The sequence below is a fragment of the Macaca fascicularis genome, chromosome 6, assembly GCF_037993035.2.
Source record: "Macaca fascicularis isolate 582-1 chromosome 6, T2T-MFA8v1.1".
In the NCBI taxonomy this organism is placed as follows: domain Eukaryota; kingdom Metazoa; phylum Chordata; class Mammalia; order Primates; family Cercopithecidae; genus Macaca; species Macaca fascicularis.
The window spans coordinates 28,506,380-28,530,759 of record NC_088380.1 but is presented as its reverse complement, the minus strand read 5'-3'; positions in this window follow the sequence as shown (position 1 = coordinate 28,530,759).

Genomic DNA, 24,380 nt, shown 5'->3' with positions numbered 1-24,380 from the left:
CAATGGAAAAAGAGTCTTCAAGAAATGATGCTAGAACAGTTGGATAGCCATATGTAACCAAAGTAAACTTGGAATCCTAACTTACAACATATATAAATATTAATTTGATATATATCATAAATTGGATTATGTCAGCTAAAATTATAATTTAAAACATTATAAATGATCTTTGCAATTTAGGGATATGCAAAAGCTTTTTTTTTTACTTCATAAATTAAAAAGCTATAAATAAGATTATTTCAAAATACAAAAAAATTACCCAAAATAATGTTGTCTCAATTGAAAGGATATCCACAGATTACAAAATATATTTTCAAAACGTATATCTTACAGAGGACTGCTATTTCAGCTACAAATAACAGTAACACTCCACCACCATAATAGCAATGAGAAACTTTAATAGACAGTTCACAAAAAAGATATATAAATATAAAATAAAGTACACATATACCGAAGTATTCAAAACAATTTTTCACCCTGGAGTTACAAATTAAGCAATAATGTGACCTCAGTGTACTTCCACCTCAGTAACAAAAATTATAAAGTCTGAGAACCCAAAATGTTAGTGAGAATCTGGAGCAACACAATATCGACTATTATAACAATAGTCATACAAATTTCTGACAGTTTCATATTTTTAAAAAAGTAAACACTATTACACGACTCCAGAATTTCACATTTAATGTTTATTCTAGATTAATGGAAACACACACTCTAAAAATTGTTCAAGAATTTGAATAGCAGCTTTATTAATATCATGCAAAACTGAGTATATGGAATGGATAAGAAAAATCTAACATATTTATACAATGGAACACATGTATCTATATAATGGATTATGAACATGCACATTCTTTTGTGTTTGTGTGTGTGTGTGTGTGTGTGTGTGTGTGTGTTTCTTCTAAGGTATGTCAGATGAATGACAACCCCTAGTAAACTTAGTTACAACACTTAAAAAAAAATGCATACACTTAAAATGGCTTCTAATTTGTGGGAAAAAAAAAAAGAGTATAACTGGCTGGCAGTTGTTAATTATCTGCTCCTTCTACAAAACAAAAAAAAAATATTGGTAAGGTAACTATGTGAGACGATAGATACATTAATTTGCTTACTTATAGTATCCATTTTACTGCTTACATGTGTCACATAGCATCACTTTCTATACATTAAATGTCAACAATACAATTTGGTTTTCAAAAATTAGAAAAATAAAAAATAACAAAAAGAAAGTTCTAATTCACAACATGAATAAGTCTCCAAAAATATGCTAAAATGAACAAAGCTATACACAAAGAAGATATAATTCATGAACCCATTTATATGAAACTCTAAAACAGGAAAAACCATTGTATGGAGGGAAAAGTCAGAGCAGTGACTGCTTCTGTGTTTAGGGGTCAAGAAGGAAACTCACAGGATTTTGTGGGGTATTGCCAATGTTTCATATCTTGATAAGCTTTAGGATTATACCAATGTGTATATTTGTCAGAACTTAATGTGATACTTACATTTTTGCATTTCATTGTCTTTACATTTCTGCTCTAAAAATTGTCTATAAATAAAAGCAAACTTTAGTTAATCACATGTATAATGAATTATTTTGGAGTAAGTGTTCTGATGTCAACAATTAATTTTTAAATGGGTAGCATAGTCAGACAAATGACGGATGCATAGTGGGGTAGATAGATGAATATGTATGTGATAAATTAAGCTTAATAATACATTTACTGTAGATCTAGTAATGTGTATGTGGCTATTTATTATAAAATTATTTCAACTTTACTGTGTGCATGAAATTTTTTTTTTTTTTTTTTTGAGACGGAGTCTCGCTCTGTAGCCCAGGCTGGAGTGCAGTGGCCGGATCTCAGCTCACTGCAAGCTCCGCCTCCCGGGTTCACGCCATTCTCCTGCCTCAGCCTCCCGAGTAGCTGGGACTACAGGCGCCCGCCACCTCGCCCGGCTAGTTTTTTGTATTTCTTAGTAGAGACGGGGTTTCACCGTGTTAGCCAGGATGGTCTCGATCTCCTGACCTCGTGATCCGCCCGTCTCGGCCTCCCAAAGTGCTGGGATTACAGGCTTGAGCCACCGCGCCCGGCCATGAAATTTTTATAATAAATTTCTTAGGAAATAAAGAAGCATAACCAATGGTAATCACAATTTAAGATCATAATAACCATAGAAAATGACATTTTCTTCCTCTGTGGATTTTTTCCATCACTGTCCCTAGGAAGCATGCAGTATATGTAAGTTTCTTTTTTTCCTTCAATTAATTCATCAGAATACAACAAATGTGTGTGCTGTGTGCATGTGAACATTCATGTGTATGTGTGTGTGTGAGTGTGTGTGTGTGTATTTCTTCTAAAGCATATCAGAGGAATGGCAGCCTTTGGTTAACTAACTCACAATCCTTTTTTAAAAAATGCCTGTAATTAAAATTGCTTTTAATTTGTAGAAATAAAATATAACTGGCTGACATTTCTTTCATTTTTAAGACTTTTTTTTCAAACTTTTCAAAAGATGTAGAGCTGCTTTACTACTTTTAAATTTGTATAGATAGGGTTAAATTTAGGAATATTTTCAAGACTTTGAATTATATAGAGTATTATTCAAATAATATTTGTGATCTCTTCTGCTATCTTTCAGACTATCTTAAACACCAAACACTGTTAGATGCTGTTCATAATTGGTTGTAAAAGTATAACACGTGATTTATAAAATTATCAATTATCTATTCCAATGGTTCTTCTTGGCCCATCAAATAATTTGCTTGAGGTCAATGTGTATCCCCAGACACAATACATTATCATCTTTAAACAAACTTCCCTTGAATAATGGAAGTTAGATCTTCCAATGGCATTTGCAATGATTAGGCTGATTAAGTGTTACCATAGCTGGGGACTGAATGAGGAAGAGAGATGAGCATTTCACCCAGTAAAAATTCATTTTTTATAATATCATGACATATTACTCATTTTCTCAATTAATTGATCCCTCAGGTTTTCAATTTAAGAAAGAATGTAGGGTAAATAAAATTTTCTCCCAACCCTTGTATAACCATCTACGCATTCATCCAATAAACAGTATAGCATGCACATTCCAGAAAAATATCAATGGCAGTGATGTTGCAATCATGAGAAATTGTCCCCATGTCCCTGATATGTTGGTAAATGGCTAGCTCTTATTTTTAGTTTCAGTATTTTAGTAACATGTTTCTTTCTTTTAATTTCTTGTATTTTTCATCTGTATAAAAATTGGAATGAAATCCAGCAATGATTACTAATTACTATCAGATGATATATAATCTTTAACTTTTGAGTTCTTTGAATAAGTTATATAATTAAATAACAGTGTCATCAGAAATGCCAAATTTGCACAAATTCAACGTAAGCTCTGACGTATCATCAGTTTGTTTTGAGAAAAAATATTTTATCTGTTTATGAAGTAATTTGTCATATTTTCTTGCTTTGGTCAAGATGAACATTATCCATTTTTACTGAAAAATTTATGTAGAAAGTTAGTGTAAAGTTTTCTGATTACTTGAGGTAGCAGAATTTTCAACTTTAAATAAGAACATTTTAAGTTATTATATATTCTATTTTGTAACATTTTAGAAGAATATATTCAAAGGAGAAAGCAGCTTCATTATGATTTCTCCTTCATTTCTTTGGAGGTGTATTTCCATAATTTTGAATACTTGGTTTTAGACAATCAAACTCTACTTTCAGAATTTCTTTTGATTTGCAAGTTCAGACTGACAGTCCAAAGAAATGAAATGTGAATATTTCTCTAAATTCCTTATAAAAAGAAAGCTGTTTCAACTAAATTATGTTCTAAAAAATGCAAAACTTTCACAATTAGGTTGCCGAACTTGCTAGTTAGCTTATCTTTCCAATCCTTGACACTCGAATTTACATATGATAAAGTAGTTGTTTCATATCTCACCATAATAATTTGAGTTCATATTAACCACCAAAAAAGCCCATTTTGATTTTTTCCAGAAAACACAGAGTATCACACAGATTGTATTTATATTCAAATTTTGCTTCTTAAGTTTAGAGAATGTCAATGTCTCCTCCAATTTACCAAAAAAGAAATGGAGATACAGAGAGAGAAAGTAATACTCCCACACAATAAGTCAATCCTTATAATAGCATTTGACTTCAGTTTTAGGGTTCCATCATTTTTGGAATTTAATGTTTAATGATAATTCCTTTGTAGCACAAACATTCGCCCAAACAAAGGTTTTTATCATACCTACCTAAGTTAGGTAGCCCATGTCTGTAAAATGCTTTAGTTCTGGAAATTTCCCCAAAATTACTTGGAGGCCTAAATATGTATTATTTTTCAAGCATGATTTTGTAATTACCGGTTCCAAATATTAAATCAACCACACCAAGTTTTCAAAAATGTCCTCTTTAGAGCCTTCTTAAATGACTGAAGCAGTACCTTAATGTAGCAATGCTAGTTAACTAAAAAAAAGCAGTGAAAAAAACTAGATGAAAAATATGTGTTTTGAAATTTAAATTGAAATAAATTGGCTCTTATAAATCTGCAAGACAGTTTAAATAAATATGTAGCTTTTGAAAATGTGATTTTCCCGATAGAATTTCTAATTTAAAAAAATGAAAAATATCCAGGAGCAGGGAAAACTAAAAAGGAAATATATTGATAATGAATATCAATTGAAACAAGTTGCTGCTGTAGTGATATTTTTAATGTGGCATTTATGAATGAGATTTTTACCTTGGAAATTCACAGGGGAAAATAATACAACACGTAAATAAAGGGATATGTATTCAAATTAATGATAAGTATAAAGAATATTTTAAGCATATGTAACAAATATGAGATGCATACACACAGAAATTGCTTCTTTCTTTATGTATGTTTCTTTTTAATTTTTTTTTTTTTTTTTTTTTGAGAAGGAGTCTCACTCTGTCACTCAGGTTGAAGTACAATGGCGTGATCTCAGCTCACTGAAACACCACCTCCCGGGTTCAAGTGATTCTCAGGCGTGCACCATCACGCCCAGATAATTTTTGTATTTTCAGTACAGACGGGGTTTGACTATGTTGGACCGGCTGGTCTCATACTCCTGACCTCATGATCCGCCCACCTCAGCCTCCCAAAGTGCTGGGATTACAGGAGTGAGCCACCACGCCTGGCCCCTTTATATATATTTCTGTTTAGAGATCTACATTATCTGATGCATTTTTTTTTCCTGTAGTATGTGAAAGCAATAGGCTCCTAAAATCTTAGAAACTGACAAAAACAGAAAGATCATATCAGCATGCAAGAACCAGATAGAAGGCCACGTGCAATGGCTCATGCCTGTAATCCCACCACTTTGGGAGGTGGAAGCAGAGGGATCATTTGAGGCCAGGAGTTCCAGACCATCCTGGCCAAAACGGTGAAACCACCTCCTACCAAAAATACAAAAATTAACCGGACATGGTGGCACCTGCCTGTCATCCCAGCTACTTGGGAGGCTGAGGGAGGAGTATGCTTTCAACCTGGGAGGTGAAGGTTGCAGTGAGCTGAGATCATGCCACTGCACTTCAACCTGGGCGACAGAGTGAGACTATGTCTCAATAGACAAATAAATAAATAAATAAATAAATAAACAAACCAGATAGAAAAGGAGTTAAATAGTTAATCATCTCTGATAGTCACCTATTATTACCAGATATTTGTGTTTTAGCAATTGATAAGCACTGATAGCTCTTTTCATGCTCCCATCCACAGTTTTTTCAAAAAAATTAAAAAAAAAAAAAAAGGAACCGTAAGGTATTCCAGTAAAGTAATACTGCCAATTGTCCTGGATTGATTATCCTAACTGTACAGACAGACTTAGTTCCTTATTTAAGGCACTAATATAGATGGTATTACTAGTTACAATAAAATTTTAATAATGCCTAGATATCAAATAATACCAATGTATTTTCATATAATGTCAATATACAAAATAACAGAATAATGAGTGAGGTGATGTCAGCTTATAAGAAAGTCATATAATGCATTAGTTTTGCAAAATGTATTAAAAGTCAAAAATCATCTATGCAATCATCTATGCAATAATTACATTCACAAGAATTATGAAACATAATATATGATGAAGTTAATAACAAAAATCTTTTCAACATTATTCATCTAGCTTATATACATTGGATTTTGCAGCTACTTACTATACTTGACAATAATCAATCATTCACCACCTGAATCCTGCACAACCCATTACTCATCATTTTGGCTTTTTCTCTGTTTAGTTTTGCATATGTCAAGATGGCAGCAATTTTAGGAAGGTAAGAAATAAAAAACTCTTGGAGGTTCAAAAATAAAATTAGAATAGAGAGTAGGAAATAAAATTAAACCCATAGTATTTTTTTTTGTTTAAAACTTATTTTAGTCATAAGAATAATTCCATCTTTGTAATCATTTTGATAGTTTATGTGGACTTTGTTCTGTGAGATTTTTAGCACCAACAACCAGTTGACTGATTCTCCAGACATCAACTGGGTATTCAACATTTAAATCATTTATAATACTAGCTAACCATAGTTAGCACAGACCTCACCGCTAAAGAATTAAATCTCACAAGACTGTCCCCTCACCCACTTTCCCACTTTTAGAAGCCAGTTGCAAGAGCTGTGTCTATTGCACTTCTGACTGACCAGCTATAAATTGGGGGTTTCCACAACCTCCTCCTCAAATTCAATAATAATTTACGAGAATGGCTCAGAGTTCAGAGACTGCAACACACTTACTTAAGGCACACAAATGAACAGCCAGGTGAAGATTCCCCAGCATAAGAACTTCCTTCTCTTGGAGTTGGGGTGTACCACCCTCCCAGCAATGGATGCCTTTACCAGTCTAGGAGCTGTCATTTAGGGGATTTTAAAGTGAATAAGATTCACAAGAGGTATAAGAGGGGAAGAGAAAACAAGAAATAGATGAAGATTATTTGAAGATTGAATAACATTTGACTTGGAAAAAATTCATTAACATAAATAAAATTATAAAATATGTAAACATCTTCAGTGAATGATGCGTGAAAATTCACGTGGGGGTCCATAAAAAAAGAGTATGGTATGTTGTGTAACCAAATGATGTGTGATAACTTATAACTGGAAATTGAAGAAGTATAATTTCAAGAATGTGCCCATCAGGCAGAACCTGACCATAGTATCATTATTATGTTATCAGGCACTGACTCACACTTTATGCTATCTGAACTGCATAAAAGATGGAGGCGGGTCCCAAATCTGGCCAAGGGTCTGGAATAATCAAAATGTTAAAATATTCTTTAAGTGACTGTAATATTCTTTTGATCAAATGCTTACTCTTTGGTGACTTTTCTGCTGTATAGTTTTTTCTCCTTCAGGCTGTTCTACTACTTGATGATTTTAGTTATTTTTTCTCCTTTGATATGCTAAAACCGTAGTCCAAACCATTACTTTAACTAAAAGCTATATTATGATTAGTTGCTTTGTAGTAATTCTCCAGCTACTCACTTACGAGTTTGGGCTAGTTATTTGTTGAAGATTGTCTTCAAACCCTGTGGGTTGACGTTGAGGGAAGGGACCCTTACAGGTATATATCTGAAAGAAATCTGAATGTGCTACTAAATAGGAAGAATTGTACTTGTAGAAAACAAGCTCCCTGAATCTAAGGAGTTAAGGAATTTAATGGTTTTTAGAATCTAGAAAGGTTCAGGATTTTGACAGACTTTTAAGATCAAGTTAAGGAACTGGCTGACTTTCAGCATGGGTACTGGAGGAGAACAAATGCTGATTTGGCTGGATTTCAAAAGTCTGAGTGTGACGCCAAGCTTTAACCGATTGTTGGGCATGAAATCTCTTCTGTGGTAACTTGTTTACTTCTTTGGTTTATGACCAAGAAGATTAGGATGGTTCTTTTTTTTAAAACAGTATTTATTTTTTAAAAATTTTCCCCCAACATCAGAGTTCAACTACTTGAATATTTTTCTGTTACTTCCAGGAAAATTTACTGTAATTGAAAATTTACTGTAATTGTGTGTTCCATGAACATACGAGAAAGAGCGGAGGGAAGGATGTTTTTAAAACAGATTCTTTACATAAGCAGAGAAGGAGCTAGAAAACATACATTTTCCCATTCACTGTTATGAAGGTTGTGCAATAAAGAGAATCCTTCACTTGAGAAGTATCCTCAGAATAAATTGCCCTTAACAATTTATGGAGTAGACTTCTTTCATTTTAAATGAAATTTTCTTTCAATTTAAATGAAATTTTAACGGTTACCCACCCTAAAGAGGGAAACAGGTAGAAAAATAGCTGATCAAAATTTGGTGGAAAATTGGTCCAGAATAATTTAAGAATGAAAATATTAGAGTATTGATAACTAAAAAACATGAGTATTTGTCATGTATAAATATTTGTTTTCACTCTAAGGCTTGTGGACAGGCACAATAAGAAATTCCATATAAAAATAGATCCTTGATCATACTGTAGTGTTATAGTTTCCATGAATAATTCACACAAAGTATTATTGGCCCTTTCTTAGGTGAGTGCAGTTTTAACATTTGTAGGTTTTTTTTTTCGTTTTTTTAAATTCACTGGAAACAAGCTCTTCCCCCATTAAGTACGATCTAACGGATTTATTCAGTTTAGAAAATGAGAACAGTTTTTCAGTAATTTTTCCATCTTTATTATTTATTTTAATTGTTAAGAAATAATTCATGCATTTTGAAATTAATATTAGTATACAGTTATATACATTTTGAAGAAAATCTACATTAATATAATTAAAATGAATATAAAGATTTAGAAAAATTCGATCACTCCAAAATACCTTAACAATTTACACAGGATCGTTCTCTACACTTTGTAGACAACAATGCCCCTAACCACAGCCATTTGCAACTGACCTGGTTTTTGTTCCTCCAGTTTGGCCTTTTCTGTCACATAAAGTTGGTCACAGAGTAAATGATATTTTCTCTAGCTTTTTTCACTTCGTATAATGCATTTGTGCTTGACTTGCCCTTTTGCATATACCAGTAGTTACTTCATTTCCATTGTTGAGAAATGCTCCATTGTATAACTGGCTATTATTTCGTTCACCAGTTAATAGACTTTGGGTTCTTTCCAGTTTGTGGCAATTATGAAGAAAGCACTTAATTATACCATTTTTTTAAACACAGCCACTTAGTACAGATTTGCTGATATATCACCGTGCTTATGATTTATGAATCAAATATATGATTAAAAATAATGATATCCAACAGCCTTTCAAATGTTTATTAATATTCATACTATTTCTCTCTCTCTCTATCTCTTTTTTTTTTTGAGTTTTTTTTTTGGTTGTTGTTTGTTTGTTTTTGAGTCTCACTGTGATGCCCAGGCTGGAGTGCAATGGCGCCATCTCAGCTCAATGCAACCTCCACCTCCCCTGCTCAAGCGATTCTCATGCCTTCCGAGTAGCTGGGATTACAGGCACCCACCATCATGCCTGGCTAATTTTTGTATTTTGTAGAAACAGGGTTTCACCAATGTGGCCAGGCTGGTCTTGAACCCCTGACCTCAGGTGATCCACCCACTCCTCGTTTTTTAAACTGTTTAGTTATTGAGGTTTTTGTATATTAAAGATACATGTTTTTAAATAAAACTTTTAGTTTGCAAATATTTTCTCTTAGCTGAAGACTTTCAAGAGATTTTAATACTGATAGTTAATTTATCAAATTTTTACTTTATAGATCATGCATTTGGTGCCATAGTTTAAAAAAAAAATTGCCTAATGAAGATTTCAAATACTTTTTATATCCTTTCTTCTAGAAAATTTATGCTTTTAGGTTTATTATTTTGATCTGTGATACACATACACACATTTATGTGTGTGTATACAGCATATTATATTCTGTATATATGCATAGAGCATATGATATATGGTGAATAGAGTATGACTACTGTGTAATCTCTGTTTTTCTCTTTTTGAAGAGTTATCTGTGTGTGTTATTCTAGATCTGTCCACCATTACATGCGGGTTATATGAAGGGAAAAAAATATGTATCTGGAATTCACTAGTCTTTACATCAAGAGGAAGTGCAATCAAGATGTACTTAAGGAACAACACCTGATGAGTTCCATCTACACATGGAACTGAGTTAGATGGCAATATCCTGAAGTTCTAGCTGATTCTGTAATAGGATAAAATTTGTGGGGCCTTTGGGAGGGGCTGAATGTATTTTGCATATGGGATAAATATAGTCTGCCACTAGAGGGCGAACTGGGTTGGGTTTTACATGGCCACACATGGTTTGATACTTCAAATACCAAGAGGTAAAACCTAATTCCCCTCTCCTCAGGTGTGGGCTTAACTTAGTTACTTGCTTCTAATGAATAGTATAAGGCAGAAGTGATGATCTGTAACTTAGGCATCCACGTCATAAACACCACTGTGGCTTTCTCTTTGCTCTCGTTTCATAGCAGTTACTGTCAAGGAAGATAGCTATTATGACATGAAGATATTTTAGCAGTCTATGGAGAAACCTGCATGACAAAGAATTGACGCTGCCACTGGCCAATAGACCAAAGCTGTGGCTTCCTGCCCAGAGCTACCCGAGTGAACCACTTAGGCAGAGCATCTTTCAAAGATTTACACCTTCAGACCTACAGTAGCTTTTGCCAGTATGTTAACTGCAACCACATTAAATACTTGAACAAGATCGACTCAACTAATGCACATTCCTTATTTCTAATCTACTGAAACTATGAGATAACAGTTTGATAAACTATGAGATACTCCACTAAGTTTGGAGTAAATTGTTATGCAGCAATAGGTAACTAATACAGTAATTCGGATATGAGCCTCAATTTGTTCTTATAAACACCACTGCAAGAGCAATGAACAGGCTGCTCTAGTCTGTGCTCCGGAAAACACTATTATTAAATATTTATATTTGAATTGCATTTTTAACATAATCCCTGCCTTACTTCAAATCATTCATCAAGCCTGCACATGTGGAGAAATAGTCATAATTATTACTGACACTCATTTTCTGAGAGATAAAAATTCCCTGTAAAATAATAGTCTGTATATTTTTCAGAGATAAGCATAAAAATACATAGTTATTAATATAAATGTTCAGGAGTTAACTTCTTCTGATGGAGTTAACTACACAAAAAATCAGGAAGAAGCACAGTTTGAGGTGGGGTCAAATAACTAATTTCCTAATTTTTACATCAAATATCTAAATTGATTTGGGTGTTTTGATTTCTTTAATCTTCATGTATTCTAATATCAATAGTCCTTGAATGTTTTTGTACCCTTAGTACCTATCAGGAAGGATCAAGATGTGTAACAAAACTCCAAGAGTATCTGTATCTTTTGTCAAACTCTAACTCTGAAAAACAATAAAAATACATAGATTCATCTTGGCCAACATGGTGAAACTGAGTCTCTACTAAAATACAAAAATTAGACGGGCATGATGACGAGTGCCTGTAATTCCAGCTACGTGTGAGGCTGAGACAGCAGAATCGCTGGAACCCGGGAGACAGTGGTTGCAGTGAGCCGAGATTGTACCACTGTACTCCACCCTGGGCGGCTGAGTGAGACTCCATCTTAAATAAATAAATAAATAAATAAATAAATAAACAAATTGTTTAAAACTTTTCATTTTGAACAAACTTGGCCTAGACATTTTTAAGTCCTCAATGTGAGGAAGTTAATTTTAGTTTTATAATGTTTATTTCTGTGGTGCATAGATAAATATTTTATTTATTTTAAAAGCAATTATTTGAGTGAAGAATCAGTCTCTCCTGACTGAAAAGCTAATTTGTAAGTTCTATTATGCAGCATTGATGCATTTAGAGTTGTTGCACTCTTGCCTTAAAGATACATGTGTAATCTAAAGTTTAAGACCTCATCGGAATTGGTATTTTCCGTATAGATTTATGGCTGCTGAGCAGCAACTGGAAAACCAAAGATCTTTTTACCATCACTGCAAATAAATTCAACCAAGGACAATGACTAGTCAACCATGAAATTGTGCACTTAGGCAGACTTCACACTGACATCAGAAATGCTGAAGGGAATTTATATGTACTTGCTAGGATCTCGTCAGTTGAGTGTTATTCTGCAAAGTCTCTTCTATGATCCATTTGTAGTGAAAACAACAGTACATCCATTTGCTGTTTCAATATCTATTCTCAAGACTTATATTGATCAAAGACAGTTACTTCAGGTTTAAAAAGGCACTAACCCATATTTTCACTTCAAATTTCTCTGAGAAGGATTCTTTTGAATCATCAAGAGTAGTCATATTTTGAGAAATAACACATAGAATAAAAATTAGTATATTCATTCCACAAATATCTATATATAAAATATTAACAGTATGCGTATTTTTATATACTTAACGTATACCTTGGTTACTTCAAGGTAATTATGAGAACCAAATACTGTAAATATAATTACTATGTCAATTTTATACGGATCAAGAAACCAAGATAAAGAGATTAAGTAAATTGTTCACGGTTATAAGTTTGAACCCATTTAATCTTTCTGGTTCATATTTTAACCATTGAGCAATTGATACTACTTTTAAATATGAGTATAATATATATCTAGTCAATCATATTATCAGTATATGTCAAAATCAATATTTTGGTATTTTTCAAGTAATAGTAGTGTTTCCTATTTCATGCACAATGTATGCAGTAATTACAGGAATCTGTTACTTGAAAAATATTTATAATTATTTTTAAAATACATATTAGAAACTATAAAAGGTCTTCACATAAATATGCAATGAGGCTTTCCCAACAGTGCTCTTCCTTAGTTTACAAATAAAAAAAAATTAAAGCAAGTTGTGTGATTTCTCTGAATCCTATTGCTGATGTTGCACATTCAGCATTAAAGCACAGATTCATTTAGAAGACATTAATAAAAGTTAACCTTTTATTCTATGAATTACTTGTTACATTATCAATAATGGTGTTGTCAACATTAATTTTCATAGGTTTTCTATTTATAACTAATTGATTATCTAATATTAAGTACTATGCACCAAGTAGGAAATTAAATCCTATTTTATGTGCCTGAAAGGTCAGTAAGCAATGGAATAAATGAAAACATGAGAAAATAACAATTAAATAATTACTGGATATTTTAATATATATCTTATTATTCTTAGTGAACATTTTAAAACTTACATATTCTATAACCTATTCTAAAATATTTTTTAGATGAATTTCAGTCTAATTCAGAGGTAGCTTGCACAACAGAATACAAATTATACATAGTAATTTAAAGAATAGAAATAATCTGTTGTTGGCTATTTTGTGTGCATAGTTCAAGTCTTTTATGATTATACTTAATATCCTGAGGTATAGTACTAAAATTATGGTATGTAAATTTAACTTTTGACCTATAGCTTTGAATGTTATATCAAGTCATTATTGAATAAGCATGATATTATAAGCACTATGTAACATTAATTTAGTTTTTATATTTAATTTTTACCATGTGAAAATTAAACTTTAGAGTTGAGGAAACTTCAATAAATTGAATATAGATATTTTTTAAAGTCAATATGAGACTTAAATTATATGTTAATCTTTTTATATAAAAATTAATTGAATTTTACATTTATAATTGAAAGACACCCTGTAACCTTAGGTCCATCAGGTCATCAAAATATTCATTTAAAAATATATATTTTTTATTAATCCATCAACAAAACTTAAGATTAATTAGACTGAAAAATTAAAAGGGTCAGGGAAAGTTGAATGTATGAAGAAAGAATAGAAATAATTGTTATTGTATGCTCAATGCACATTTCCAGATTTTGAGTGCAAAGAGATGGTGAAAAGTGATAAATCATAGTTTAAGTACAGGAAGCACTGGAAATGACAGGCATGAAAAGACACATCTGGGTTTCTACTTTGCTTTCTACAAACAGACATACTCCACCAAAATGATGTATTTCAAAAGTTGCTTTCCTTGCAATTTTCAAATTTCTGTTCCTATAACTTTCCATACCTTAGGTCGATATTATATATTGCATTAAAATAATATAATTAGTTTTATTTTTAATGAAAATACTATAACTACAACTAAAATCTTTATGATTGTTAGAGGTTTATCCAATCATGACAAGTATTCAATTAAATACAACAATATCAGTTAGTTAGAAGTTATAATACTCCTCATCTATATAATCCCAAAATAGTGGTACTTCCCAACATATTTATAACTTTAGGGTACAACAGCTGTTTATTTCCTTTCAGCAAGATAACCATATGCTTGTCTGTCATGGATAAATATATTTACAACTTTAACTACTTTTGAGAAAAACGTGTTTAACAACAAAGCAACATTTGGTGGCAAATATTGTTTACCACTTCTAAACACAGAAAATGGCTTTTCATTCACCCTTTGAAAAATGCCGTGCCTTTATTGACACAATTTACTTGATCATCACAGAAATAATATAAGTGAAATAGAAAAATGTAACTTCAAATGTTAATTTTGACAAGAGGAAATTTGTTCCATACTGTCATCAGAATAAGTGATTGTTTTCATCAATAACAGAAATTTCAAGCACCAAAAGTGACTGTCGCAGAAAGCAGGGTATACCTTTAGATTGCCTAAATTTCTGTATCTATACTGGACTTTCAACATGGCCAGAGGTAGCATTATATATTCTGTCACTTATAGTAGCAGTAGAGGGATTGGAAGGCCCAAAGGGACCACACTTGGGTTCCCTCTCCAGCAACCTGGAGGAAATAAAGAGGACCAGTCCTTTGGAACCAGAAAATCACCTTGTGCAAATAATTGCATATGGTGGGGGGAGTTGTAGAGATTCATGATAGAAAACATCATCTTCCCGATTTTCTTGAAGGGTAAAACTTACCTTTTATTTTGGCACAGTAATGATTGGTTTAAAGAAAATTGAAAAAAAAAAACTTTATGTGTGTATACATGTATAGATCAAATCTGTAGTATATGTGACCATGTATAATGCATATTAACTTACACACACATATGCATGTCTTTTTATAATGTGAATTCCAATTTAATATACCAATTATTAAAAATGTTTATTATTTTAATGTGATGCCACTATTTTATTAAATTTACATTTTGATCACCTTAATTATTGAAACTGACTCAAATGTACTGTAATACAGAGGATCAAGATAATGACTCATTTGTTTTTAAGGGTGAAGATACTTTATTTTAAGTACAAAGTCATTTTCATGATCTGTAAATGTGTGTATGTGTGCATTCATATAAAAATTTAAGAGGTTTTACAATGCCAAATCTCAAAGAGTGTATGCATCCATGATAAGGAAAATAAATCTATACTTTTCAGCAGGTGGCCCCATAATCTACATATCAATCCTCTAATTTCCTTGCATTTTGATGACTCATTTTACATCATAAGAAACCCTTTAGTAATCTCTAATTATAACACTGTTTTTACTGTAATTCCCACTTGTCTCAATCAGTCAGTTTTCTTCATCATTGCAAGTTTGACAGAGATGGAAATTTCTGTGGGGACTAGGGCTGATGTAATCAGATGTTGATGAAATGGCCATTAGATTCTTTTATACAGGCAGAGTCATACATCTTTCCTCTTTCACCACACATCATCCCCATCATGAAATGAAATGTCCATAACTGACTTATGTCTCAAACTCTTCTCTGATGTCTGGCCCTCTTTACATTAAAACAATTCCTTCATTTCATCACCGAGCATTGTCAATGATGATGATTATTATTATTTGCTGTCTTCTTGCTCTCTTAGCATAATATGAATTTCTTTGAAGCATCCATGAGTGAAGGATATTCCTTTATCTATAATTTATCTTACCAAGTAATAAGACCAAGAAAGTGGTTAGTATGCTTCTAGTTGACCTGTGGGTGTCGAAAACCATTTTTTTCAACTACATTTAATTATTTTCAAGCAACAATGCTTCAGCCAGGTCTACATCCTTTCCAGCCTCCCATTCATTATTCTTGCCTTTAATCCCTGGCAACAAGTGCTCTCTTTTCTGTTTCTATAATTACGTCATTTCAAGACTGTCATATAAATGGAACTATACAGTATGTAATCTTATATTAGTGACATTTTTTACTCAGTATAATTTTGTAGGGATTCATCCAGGTTGTTGCATATATCAGAAATATTTTACTTCTTATAAGTGAGTAGTATTTCCTGGTATTCTTATATGCATAGTTTAACATCAACTTTTAAGGAAGCAATCATTTTCCTCTTTAATTCATTCAGACAATTACCCTTAACACACAGGTCTGTTCCTACTTTTAACAACTCTGAAATCTTGAGTCCTATTATCCTTCTATCTCATCATTCTTCCCTATTCACTAACCGCATCCCACCTGTTCTTTTATAAAAACTTCACCGGTACTTCAGATTGTAGTTCCATAAAACATTATTTTGTTCAATGTCAATTTTTTATTTGCCTAGAGTCATGAATTTGCCTATTCAGGTAGATTTTCACTTTTTAGATGACCTATTCCAGGCATACTTATTTCCCCTGCCCTGTCCTACATCCAAAACTTGCTCAGTCATGTTTCCAGGCACACTCTGGAGTTAAGTTCTTAAGTTTACTCAGTTTATTACTCGTGTACATTTTTTTTAGTCTGTTATTTCCATTTCTCACAAAACAATTCCAACCCTGCATTGATTTCTACTACACTCAGCAAATGACATTGCCTTTAAATTTCGTAGTAAAAATGCTATTAATCATTTCTGTGAAATAATTTACAAAAGTAAATAGGTGGTGAGATATCGAATTTTGTGTTTTTCTCCAATTTTTGCAACTAGAAACTTATTATATCAATGATTTTTCACTTTGCTAGTGTTTCCCTTTACAAGTCTCTTCTTGAAATTATTGCCATGAAAATTAAACTTCAGAAACCAACATTAGTGAGTGGAAACACAGTTATTCAAAGTCATCTGAAGAAGGCTGAATGTCACATGCTGGGTTAAACTTAAGTGAAACATAATTAAATGTATTAATAAATGTCAGTAAGGAGTGACACCCCGAAGTTTGGGAAGGGTTGGTTACTCATGGAAGGAGAACAAAAGGCAAATCTCAGCTATAATCATTAGCAATAGCCAACTAAGTACTTCAAGTATTATCAGCCCATCTGCAAAACCATCTGATCACTTTCAACCCTTCTGATTGTAACTTGGACTCCTCAAAAGATATGGAAGCAAGATAAAATTTCAATAGACATTACGACAAAAAGATGTGTTATCCATGTAATAGTTATATTTTTACTGCAAATTAACAGATTAGCACTCTAGACATACATGAATTTTTATTTTAGTTTCATTCAGTATGCTATCCCTCTGAAGAGGATCCAGCCTTATTGTGTTGATAAAGTCTTATTTCAGAATTGTCTGTTGCAAGCTATGGATTTTGCAGTTTTAATAAATCTCTCTCTCTCTGTCTCTCTGTGTGTGTGTGTGTGTGTGTGTGTGTGTGTGTTTGTGTGTGTATGTATGTATGTATTAGGAGCTATTCTTCTTATATATTTTACTATGGTTTGAGCCTTTCCTCTGATCTTCTTAAAATATTTAAACCACCCTTGCTATAGCAGATGAAGTCACATCCTACCTCCATGAGAAAACAGAAGCCATTTGAAACTAACCGCATTAAGTTCTTGCATTCCTAAAAAGCTTAATATGTTGAACTCTATTTTCGTCTTCTGTATCAAAGGAAAAAATGTGAAACCGCTTCTATCCAAAGCTGTAGCTGTTACTGTCAGTTTTCTGCACAGAAGATCCTCTCAGATTCCCTTTCCCTTTCTGTGCTCTTGTCCCACAGAAGCTTTGCTCTTAATGTGGGCCTCTGAAACCATGCACTACTGAAAGTGCTCTCCCCTGGGATTTTATGCCCTTCCAGGGTAGTCTCTAGCCCATGACTCACTGACACAGGAGTGTGAAAGCACAGTCACCTTTCCAGAAGTAAGAGATATTCTGACGTGTAATTTTCATTTTTGAGTTTTTTGCAGAATTAGGATGAGGCTGCGACTTCACTTGAAATCACAAACTTACGGAACTTTTCTTCTACCTTGCTTTTTTAACTCCCTTTACTGTTTCTCTAAGAACATTTCCTTAATGAATCACTTGCGCATAAATCCTTTTCCTAGGTTCTTGCTTCCAGAGAATCTGACGGCAGATAAAAGCTAATTACAACTACCACCTGCATTAGGTGTCATATTCCCTGTTGTACGACACAGGAAATTAATCAATTTCCTAGTATGCTTATTTCATTAACATTTCTCTTTCTCTGAACTTGTTCTTTGATCCACCAAATATCCTTCCCTAATTATCACATAACTTTCTTCTTTTCTTTATATTTGTGTCTCTGGAAGGAGTAGTCTATGCTCATTTTTCCAGGTTATTACCTTTTCTTTACTATTTAAATTTAGGCTGTGTTTTCCTTACTTCATTAAAATTATTTCACTAAGGTTAGCTAAAGCCTCCTAATGAACAAAACCTACAAAAATTTTTTTGCAACATATAACACTTTTTTTCATGAATTTTTTCAACTATTCCTTCCTTGACATTAAGATACCAGTATATTCATTTATGCCTTCATCTTATACATATTTACTGATGTGTTTTATTGAATGTCAGATACTAAATTAATAAGGGATAAATGAGATAGTAATAATATACACAGTGTGATATGAAAGCAAATAATAAAGAAACATAACCTACTCTGTTAGAACAAGAGAATTTTTTCTGAAAGATACGATGTTTGGGCTGACTCCTATGTGATTTGTGTGACTTAACTTGTGACATATTTCCCTACACTTACGTAAACTCTCAGGTCTTGAGACTATTAACCACCTAAACAGGCAAAGTATAATTTGGAGTAAACATAATTATCTTCACCTAAGTCCAAGCTAACGTTAGTGTTTTGGGAGGGTTTCATTCTCATTTTGTAACATGCTAAACTTTTATCTCCTGTTAAGAAATGACTCTTCCACCTGGTGTGCATGCAGCTTCTGATCTTACTGTATTTTTATTTTTTCTCTGCCCACGGAAGCCCCTAGTTTTGTGACCTATTCCATGCAACCCAGATACCCAGATAATCTAGATGTTTTAAATACCTACACAGCAGCTCTGTGCTGGTCCTAGCTCCTTAGCAAGGCTTCCAATTGTTGTCCTTCTTATCTGTCGTAACAACTGAATAGAAAAGAATTCTTTGAAAGCTGAACTAGGATCCTGTGTCAGTCTAACACTTACAGATATTGACTTTTAAAGCATATTGACCGAGGCTAAATCTCTTCTCTGAAGTGCTAGAACTGGGAAATGCAAAAGGGAGCAGAGAGAAACATTTGATTAAAAAAACCCACAAATGCAGGTTAAAATTGTAGCCCAGGGAGATGGAAAAATCTATTCCAGAATTAATAAGTAACTGGTAGAAGCCATTACACAGAAAACACTGGAGAAAAACAGTTTTATTTAAATTGTTGAATCTCTGTATGTGAAGTAACAACTTTGAAAAACAGAATACTGTTCATTTAAACATAATGGCGCTGCTGGAAGAGAGGGACCACCCCAACCCAGCTTTGTGAACAAGAATAATTCAGGGCAGCAGAAACTGCAGGATGAAAAAGAGACATCTGTACTCTACGAGAAACAAATAGAGAAACTGTGTTTAACCTTATCTAAGCACGTCCCAGCAGGAGGTTTCTATATCCCACCTTGGTCTGTATGTCAATTGAACCTTCATTGCCTGTGCACAGCAGATCCTCTTTCTCAAATCTAGATAAACAAAGTCCCCAGGGCTGGGGCAATGGCTTCTGGCATCACACAGTGTGGGCCTAGAGGTCCATTTTCAGGGCCAATGATTCAATAAGTGAATTGTTCAAAGCTTGAGATTCAAGCAAATTTGGCTTCCAATACCACAGATGTTTTTAGAACTTCCAAGAAGTTAAATTTATATCATCGATTTTTATATTTAACAAATGCATATTCAAACTTACCATTTTCAAGAAAATATAACTACTATAAAATGCTATAAAATTATTGGTACATAATACGAGTGTCTGTTATAGCAATTATTAATATTGGAGATATTTAACTACTGTATGTTCCACTGAAGTAGCTTGGAAACGTCCTAGAATCATAACATCTGCTCAGCTTACAAATCACTAGCATACTTTATGAAATTATTATTAACTTTATATATGTTAGAAAATCTAGGAAAGACATAAAAAAGGCATTTCTAACAAGTGTCTATAATTCGTAATGCATGAACATTTTAAAATCTGGAAAACACTGTTAACATTTTTGCCTAAGATCAGAGTTTTAGAAAGGGCAAAGACATTTTAAAACACATTGAATTACTTTATTGTATATCTTCTTGTTGAACAAAAAATCCTTAAAAATATCTGAATTCACACAAAGTTTTTATCAAATCTTTATGAAGTTTGACATATTAATAATATGAACTTTGATCATGGCACATTTAAATATTTATATACATTATATGGCAATTATATATTTTTGGTCTAGTTTACCTAAAGCCTGAATGAAGGGACAACAATGTGTTTTGTTTTGTTATATTAATCTAGATAAATCATATAAAATTAACACCTATTTACAATATAATGTAGAAAATTATTAATATAGTTTGGCATTGTGTGATTTAATTTTTATTATTTCAAACAGATAATTCAGTGTAAATGGCAACATACACATTTTGGACCACGAAAAGGAGATATGAAAACTTTAGACCAGCTGTTAGCTAGCATTTGAAAAGCAAATTAAGCAGGTTTGTAATATAATGCAGCAGATGGAGAAAATGTGATCACCCAGGGAATAAATTTTCTTTATCTATCATTTTAACTTAGGTCTGTCAGTGTGCCTCTCAGAAAGTCAGTTTTTTGTTTTTGTTTTTTTTTCCCCCTCATAACAGTCTTTACATTGTTGCAAAATAATGTTCTTTCAGGTATTTTCTGATCATATCTATCTGCTCTAAGTTAAGGGTGAGGGAATGTTAATATAGGAAAATGACAAGATGGTGTTTCATTTTAAACAGTAGATGGTTATGCAACATTGTGTATTGCAAATAGGTATAGAATATGTAAGCAAAAATGGCACTTATCTAGAAAAATATTATATTATTTATACTGGTCTAGACTTTGGCCCCAGATATATGTGTTTCTGATTTTTTAAAAAGGCAGAATTTTGGTAGCAGGTGTTAATAATATTATTTTAAGAAGTTAAATTAAGTGGCACATTTTAAGGAGATCAGAGATGACGGAAATGTTACACAGATAGACCAGTGAAGACACTAATTCTATAAACTCCAAGGGAAGCCAGGGCCATGAAATTACAAATAATCTGAAGGAGATTGATAACTAGATGGAGAACAAAATTAGAAACTATTTTTAAATTGTGATGAGAAATTGCTTTGCTATATGGCACTATATATATGATTAATAAAAAAGATAGACTCACAGCTGTAATTTCAGCACTCCAGGAGGCCCAGGTGGGTGGATCATGAGGTCAGGAGTTCCAGACCAGCCTGAATAACATGGTGAAACCCCGTCTCTACTAAAAATACAAATATTAGTTGGGCCTGGTGGTGAGCGCCTGTAATCCCAGCTATTCAAGAGGCTGAGGCAGGAAAATCGTTTTAACCCGGTAGGCGGAGGTTGCGGTGAGCTGAGATTGCGCCACTGCACTCCAGCCTGGGCTACAGAGCGATACTCCGTCTCAAAAAAAAAAAAAAAAAAAAAAAAAGCTACTAAAGATTTGAGTTTTAGTAAAGATAGTAACACTATTAGCTGAAATAAAGCACACAGCAAGAAAATAGAGTAAAAATAATGTATATTGTGGACGGGCGCGGTGGCTCACGCCTGTAATCCCAGCACTTTGGGAGGCTGAGACGGATGGATCACGAGGTCAGGAGATCGAGACCATCCTGGCTAAGACGGTGAAACCCCGTCTCCACTAAAAATACGAAAACAAACAAACAAACAAAAAAAAAAAAAACCAATTAGCCGCGCATGGTGGCGGGCTCCTGAAGTCCCAGCTACTCGCTCGGGAGGCTGAGGCAGGAGAATGGCATGAATCGCGCCACTGCACTCCAGCCTGGGGGACAGAGGGAGACTCTGTTTCAAAAGAAAAAAAGTATATTGTCTGGAATGTGTTTGTTCTTTAGTGTCTATCGTGCATAGAAGTAGATGCTCAGTAACCAGTTGCAATGTAAAATTGCTTTATCAGAAAAGGGATAGGACTGGAGATCAGTTATGATTCATCTGAGAAGGGTTGATAATTGAAGCCATCAGAATAGGAAAAGTGTCTAACAGAAACATGTAATAAGAGATAAATAGAAGATTACATAGAGAATGTTATTTAAAGTGGCCATAAATTGGAAGGAGGCTTTTGAAGATGACATCAGTTCATATAATACATGCAAAAAACTCATAGTAAGCATAAACTATTTGATGAGTGTCTCAGGGTCATTGACAAAGAGATTGTAGCAATATCCCAGAGAAATTTTTAATTTCCTTTTACCGACAATGAGAAATCTCTTCAACTCCTGTAGTAGGTGATATGGAGTTGGCTTTCTTGGTGTTCTATTTGAAAGGCCCAATATACACCTGAAATGATGCTCGCGGGAATGTTTCTCATAGCTTTTCTTCTGACCTTGTTCCTAATCTTGTAGATAGTTTGGATCTGACCACGTGGTTAGTATAAATAGATAATGTTTTCACTGTCATTTTTAGGAGTGCTGGTTGTGGGCATTTGCATAGATGACTGGAGAAGAGAGTTATACTGATATTAAATGTGGGCTAAAATCCTTGCATTACTAGTATGTGGTCTCATTTGTTTGGTTGTATATGTGAATGTGGCTTTCCAATAGTGCGATGTAGAAAGAGTAGCATTTTATGTTTCAACAGATTAACTTTTATTCCTGTCTTGGCTTGTTAATTCCAGAAGAGAGAGCAATGCTGACCTCTATAGACTATTTAAAATTTCAGAAACTTTAAAATATATTTTATTATCTAAAATGTTCTAATTTTCTCATTTACAAGTCTTCCTCAGGCCATTGTTATTACCATAATTTTAATACCATTCCACCAATATCACAATATAAAAGTATTCCTTCTAAATATCGTCACATCTCCATAATGTTCCTGGAGTGATTGAAATGTTTGATATGAAATAAAAGGAATCAGAGAATTTTGAAAAACACTTCATCATAAACTATTATTATGATTTACTATTTATATAATATTCATTTGTGACTATTTCTGCACATTCTGTGACAATGTTTTTGTGTCTGAATTTTTTTCAAATAAATATTGCACCACATGTTGCTATAAATTGGAAAAATATATATTAAATGTATTTTTGTGCTGTAAATATATGCATCTAATAAGCATTTTCTGGGTTATTTAATAAATAAATACTATATTTTTATTAAAAAGTAAAATATGCATATTAAAATAATGCAGGCAAATATGAAAGCATTATACCTGCCTCTTATGGTGAAATAAAACCTGCAAAGGAAATCTAAATAGCGCAAAAAAAATTCTCATTCAACTTGTTTCCCAAACCTATCTGTACCCATCTGCAGATTGTTTGGAGCACTACAAAGAAGTAAAAATAAATAAATAAATAAAATTGGAGGATACTGTAAACTATTGGTATTTTTTTAAATAGAGGTATCATATATATAACCAAATCCTTGCTTTGGACTGTACAGGAATTTTTATCAGTGAAAAAATTTTAAATGCATTCTACTTTTCTTACCTTACCATTAATTTTTATCAGTTAAAAATATCTCATTCTCACTTTTGAAGCTAAGCTGAGAATGAAATATGCATTTTTAAATGCATTTTACTTTTAGTACCTTACCACTAATTTTTAACTGATATTTATTTATTTACTATTTCCAAGTTTATTTGTTTACTACTTCCAAGTTTTAACACAACTTTCCATACTTTATAAAATGTAAAATTTGTAAGTAAACATTTAATTTTATTTTATCAAAACTTCCATTATTAAATTTTAAATGTATGCCAACAAAAATTATTGAAACTCTTCTCAACTCAAAATACTTTTATCTTCAAAGTTAAAACAAACAAAAAAAATGGTCAGGGTAAGCAATTCACTTTCAAATAAATTGTTCTGCTAGGTCCTCTGATTATCATAAAATCAAGTAGAATATACACCTTAAGTTCTGTAAAACTATATCTTGCAGAACAGATATATTTACATAAAAACGCTCTGAAAGAAGGCATTATCTGGTCTTTGCTAGAACATGCAAATAACACAAAAGGTAGAATGGCCATGTGAGGGAGGTAGTAACTGAGGGGAACTGCAGTGGGAACTGAAA